This window comes from Rhamphochromis longiceps, linkage group LG11, assembly GCF_057381845.1.
Source record: "Rhamphochromis longiceps isolate RC_006_pf linkage group LG11, R_longiceps_female_GT1.1, whole genome shotgun sequence".
Lineage (NCBI taxonomy): Eukaryota > Metazoa > Chordata > Actinopteri > Cichliformes > Cichlidae > Rhamphochromis > Rhamphochromis longiceps.
In genome coordinates this window covers 11,471,179-11,477,178 of record NC_140567.1, presented here as the reverse complement: position 1 = coordinate 11,477,178, position 6,000 = coordinate 11,471,179, and the positions used below count along the sequence as shown (strand labels likewise).

At 40.1% G+C, this 6,000-nt stretch overlaps 1 long non-coding RNA gene across 4 annotated transcripts in view; it reads right to left on the bottom strand.

Annotated features, from left to right (window-relative positions):
* Positions 1-213: 213 nt before the first annotated feature.
* The window catches only part of LOC146658613 (uncharacterized), a 117,617-nt gene continuing 111,830 nt past the window's right edge, over positions 214-6,000 (bottom strand). For 3 of the 4 annotated variants that reach the window (XR_014913728.1, XR_014913729.1, XR_014913730.1), the window contains exon 6: positions 214-579. This is a non-coding gene — a long non-coding RNA (uncharacterized LOC146658613). The remainder of the gene's footprint in view (positions 580-6,000) is intronic. The other variant, XR_014913731.1, reaches the window with a different exon arrangement.

Here is a 6,000-nt window from a genome sequence, read left to right as displayed (position 1 = left end):
GCATGTTTTACCAGACTAGCACAGGTTAGTGGCTATGATTGTTGTGACATCCACCACTTCTGAATGTTTCACATAAAATCCACAGTGATGTTCCTATAGCATACAGGAAATGCCACACTGAGGCCCTTTTCCCTTTTAATTACAGGCCCTTGTGCAGACATATTGGTTTTTTTTAAAAACAGATTTACAAAAAAGCATTTAAAAAGTGCTTTCATTGGTTTTTTTCTTTATTTCCATACAACATATTAATAACACAAAAACAGATTGTTATCAAACTTTATTTTGCAGTCAGAGATACAATGAGCTGCGAAATGTAACTCTTACAGATGTGATTGCATATTCCCAGCTTCTAACTCGAACCGCTACATGATACCCGTATTTTTAAAATCAAATTCTAGCAGTTTAAGGCGATGACAAACAGCTATATATGAGGACTTTTAGTGATGCAAATGCTCAAAATGTTTCACAAAAGTTAATATTTATCACTGGCTGCTTTCATTCTTGTTTTTTCCATCGTGCTGTCCTCTTTAACCTCACCCGTCTTCTTCAGTTTCCTGTAAGCTTCTGTGTAGATCTGCACTGTGCAAACACATACATAAGAAACAGATATAAGAATTTTTAATTTTAGTGCATTTAGTCTTTATGGATAAAAGTTTCAATTAATTCAAAAGGGTAAAAGAAGGCGAATATCTTCTTCTTCTCTCCCTTTAGTGGTTGCCACTTTCTCACCACTGAAAATCTTAGGAATACAATTCTGCTGCCGCCTCCTGTTTTCTCAGTGACACGGTCTCCAAATCATACATCATAGCAAGTCTCACTAATATCTTGTAAACCTTCCCTTTCACTCTGGCTGCTGTCTTTCTGTCACAAATCACAGCAAAGACTCGTCTCCACCCACCCCACCCTGCCTCCACTCTCTTATTCACCTCTCTTGTGCACTGCTTGTTCTCTGGAATGGTGAACCCCTAGTGTATAAACAACCTTACCTTCACTATCTCTTTCTCTCCTTGCATCTTCACCTTTCCACCTGTCTCCCTCTCACTGTGACACATGAAATGTTGCGCTTGTACTCCTGTTCTTCCTCTTCTCACTGGTGAAAACCTCCACCTCTCCCAGCTCTCTTTCACCTGTTACCTAATCTCACTACACATCACAATTCTTACCGATGATCTGCATGTTTGCGACTCTTCAGACAAGAGGAGGTATGTTTGTGGCCCCCATGTGGCTGGGTTTTAACAAAGCAGAAATATGATGGGTAAAAACAACAGTTGCTATCTTTCGTTGAAATATTTTGGTTACCTTGAGTAACAGGTATTGCACATAGCACATACGTTTATAGTACATACTACTATGATGAGATATTTGTTTGAAACTGGTGGAATATCAAGTTAATTTTTAACCTCCTAAGACCCAAACTCTTCCACGGCATGCATTTTTAATTTCTCTTTGATAGTTGGGCATATTGGGGCCCGATTAACGTAAATACAAAGAATTACCAGATCTTTTTTTTTTTTTACCTTATTTTTGTTTTTAAGAAAAATAAGAGCCACATATGAGGATATTCGTTTAAAAATTTGATAGAACAGTAGCAGTATAATGTCCTCGTAAGTGGATATCAGGCCCTTGTAGAGCAAAATTGAGTATTTTGGTCTAAATAACCCAAAATGTGATGTCCACATATGTGGACGCCAGGTCCTAGGAGGTTAAAGGATCCAAACTACCTTTGTGATAACATTCAGTGCAGCTCAGATTTGGGCCCCAACAGTGCAACATGCTCTTTCTAAATTTCATAGGTTGCCTTGCTTTCTGCCCTTATCTTTTACCACTAGCTGTCCAAAAATAAAAAAAAATCCCAAACTGTCACTCTCCTTACCACGCTGTACTGTTACTGGTTGGAAAAAAGCACCAACCACAGGGCCAGCTTTTCTTATGAAGGATCTGCACCGTAGGGTATCTATGCCCAACTGGCGTTGTCGTCACTGAATCAATATTTGGCGCACAGGGGCTGTGACTATTATCTACAGACAAGAATTCAAAAAGAAAGACGCTGGCATTTGAAATTCTGGGAAAGTTATTGTAGGATCATTACTAAGCATACTGGAAAGTGTAAGCTATAGCCTGAAACAAGTCAGAGTTTCGATGTGAAATGAAAAGAGCCTCATGAATCACTACTCTTTAATACTATGTCATTAAAAAAAAGAAAAAAAAGAACTGACATATAAATCACTAGATGTCTGTATTATTCCCAGGGGGCATGTATGCTGTGCACAGTCAGGCTGCTTTTCCCCCCAACATGCCAGTCTGGCAGACTTCACATCTGGATCACTGTTATTATCATAGTCATAACATTCAACAGGGCATGGTATTCCAGGCACAATTATACAACTTCCAAAACTGGAAATCAATTTTGGAAATTAAGTTTATGGGTTGTCTATAAGTACAACATATTTTTAGGCCTAAGAATATGCGATTAACAGACAACAGCACTCAGCATGTCTGTACCACATGTAAAAAGTTGAAATATACCATAAGTATACCTAAACGCAAAGGATGAGTAGCTTAGATATATAGTTACAGTACTGACTCCCATAAGATTCACTATGCAAGTGTAGTATAAGATAAGATTTTATACTGATAATAGGGGAATTAAGTGCTATCTTCTTAACTGTAGCCACATGGGAATATATTGTGAAACAAACTAAAGACAGCTATTATGGATTTATCCTACAACATTAATTAGACAAAATTAACTCCAGAATGGATCTCTCATACGCCAGACAGTCAGACAGTCCAACTACTATATATTACTGTGTGTCATCTAGCAGTGAACACTTTAGCTGTGATTCACCATGACATATCTAAACAGCCACTCTGTCTCTTCTACGCACATACACACACAGACACACAACTACAAAGAACAGTTGTGCTAGCATGTATTCCTGCACAGTTCTTAAAATGGAACAACTGTTCACACTTCATTGCAGTAGCCTCAGCTTATCAAACGCATAATCACCGTCTTTATCTGAGCTACTGATGTGTCACAACAACACAATGGAAGAAATGTTACCATCCAGCATATGAATGTCTGGTCATCTCTGTACAGTGTTTGTACTGTCATCATCATCATCATCATCATCTTCTTGGCCATGCAAGACCAACAGCAGCCTTAAACGCTCTGTTTCTTACTCACATCATTGGTCTAAACAATTAAAATCAGCCAACGCAACAGTCAATTCAAGTCATACAAAGGTGATGTTGAAAGGCGAGTAAATGAAGGGTTGTGAAGAAAAAAACCCACATTGTGATAAAAGGAAAAGAGTAAACGACAAAGAAAGAATCAAATAAAATAACATCCCAATCCTGATCCTGCCTTATTCCCTGGCTCACTTCCTCTCTTGTTCTGCTCTTTCATTTTCAACTCATTTTGCTGGCTCACTTCTTCCTCCAACACCCCCTCCATTCTTTCTGTCACTCTCTCCCTCCATGAGCAGACAGGCAGAGACAGGGAGACTGTTGTTGTGCTTGCAGTCTGACACTATCAGCTCATAAATCCCTGTCAGCAGCTTGTATGCCTCCTCTCCTCTCTCCCTCCCCGTCTCTTATCCTCCCTCCCTTCACTGGTGGAGAAACAGAAGAACCCAGTGACCTGCCAGTGAAGGTTTGACTGGCACAACCACACACACATTTAGAGAAATATATATAGAGCATATACAGTATATACAGATATATAGATAGTCAGACAGACAAGCAGACAGACAGACATCTCTGATTCTCATGCCTCCCCTCAACTGTCTCTCTTTTGCTAGGTTCCTTCCTCCCTGTCTTTCTTTCCCTCAGGCAATGTTTGCCGGCAGACAGTCGTCACTGACAAGAGCTTCCTGTGGTTAGGGGTAAACACCTGGGTAATGAGGCCATGCTGCACAACAACCCCAAAAAAAGCAAAACAGATTCACAGACCTCACTCACTCTGCCGAGTACTGTAGACTCACAATCGGGTCACGCAGCCACACAGGGTCACACGCGCAGTCACACATGCAAATAAATCTCACGGGAAAACAAGCACAGACATGAACACATTTAAGCACATACACAACCGCACATGCACATAACTGGTTCAGACTGAAAAACAAGAATCTAGACAGAGTGGACATGGATTCAAGAAGGTTCTACTTCTGTGCCGTCACTAGTAATTTGTTCCTCAAATGCAGAAACAAATCCTTGTCTAAGTCATGTCAGCGAAACACTCAGTCAGGATTTTTGACATACTGCAAATGCTCAAACGGAGTGTGAAATGTGAGTGCTGCTGCAGGGAAGAACAGAGCTGCCTGTCTCGACTGCAAAGTCACAAAAGGACTTTTCCACTACAGGCAAGTTATTGGCCCACACCTGAACCTGTGCCAGCTGTCCAAAGTGCTGCCTTTGTCACTCCAGCATTCTTGCAGCCTACAGGAGATGGTACAAGCTGAAGTTTGGTGTGTGGTCACAGGACTGCGCCGACTTTTTTGTGTGTCTGTGTGTGTCTGCTTTCGTGTGACGAACAGACACATCATCACCACTCAAATATAAGTGGCTATCTGTCTAACTGTGAGTTGACTGTAGGGGGAGCAGTAATACATCGTATTTCTGCAAGTTTGTGTCTTGCTTGCTCAGCAAGGGTCAGATAAATTGCTGGTATTTTTTATTACTGACAGATTCTGTTGTTCATGGAGTTCTAGTGGGAAAAAACAGCTCTTTGTCACTAGTTTTTGATGAACCTTGAAAAGAAGGATTCAGTGACCCACCTCTTACACTTTTTCACATATCATATAAGACTAGATAAATAAGTGTGGAGGAGCTGCAACAGAGGAAATTAAATTTTTAAGTATGACAAATGTCCCTGTTCAACATGGGCCATAAGCAAAGACACAAGGACACATCTCTCCAGATTACAACTATTCTCGGAGAATACTGAGCCACTTCATGTATATTTAAAAAAGCTTTGATTTACAGACGTACATTTAAATGCATCCTGGATGGGAAACACAAAAACCCATCACGTGACTGGGTTGGGCAGCAAGCACAGTATATTTGTTTTTCCCCATTCCTCAAATTTTCACTCTTCTTATGAAAATTTTTTTAGATGCACTCATATTCAAAGCTCTGAGGCAAAATAGACAATTTCCCTATCAGCTGTAACCAATACTTCATTTTCATGCCACTCTTGCTTTTTACATTGTGCTTTTATCCAAATTGATTTTGTCACAACAGAATTACATCTTACTGCTCCACTCCTTCAAAATATTGTGCAAGTATCAAAGCCTCAAGAATCTTCCATGTCAAAAGCACTAGAGTGCAAATGATTCACTCAGCAATCATGTTAATCTGTTATCTCTGGACAACAAGGCGCAGCCTGCATCGCATGTCTCATAGAAGTAACAGGGAAGCTTGTGGTGAATCATCAGCCCTACCAGACCCACACGGTCTTAAGGGTTGTTTTAGTTTTGAGGAGGATTTTTTTTCTTCTTCTTTAATGGTCTTCATGCAAGCTATTTTAGATATGGTTCAACTGAGCAAAAACACCATGTGTATTGTATGGTAGTATCTGGGTTTGCATATGTCTGTACGCGCACGCTTGTGTGGCCCGCATGTCTTTGTGTGCAAAGGAAATGGCTGACAGTGAAAAATGTGACCAATTCTAATTTTAATTGCCGAGTGAAAAAACAGCCTCTGCATTTGTGGGTTCTGTCCAGACGAACAGAGGAGAAGGGGTTTAAGCATGAAAGCGTATTCCTTATCACAATTAAAAAGTGTTTTAACATACCGGCATCCCTTTGAAGTTAGATTAGCAGCAATATTGGAAAGATCAGCCCCAGTCTTAAACAATGGAAATTGAATAGGGGAAAAGAAATGACTTAACAGAGCCAAAGGTAAAGTTTTCCTTTTGTTGTTCATCTTTTTTCCCCCCTTGAATTTGGCCTCATACAATTTTCTGATAGATTCTCTTGTGCAGAGCGACTCTTT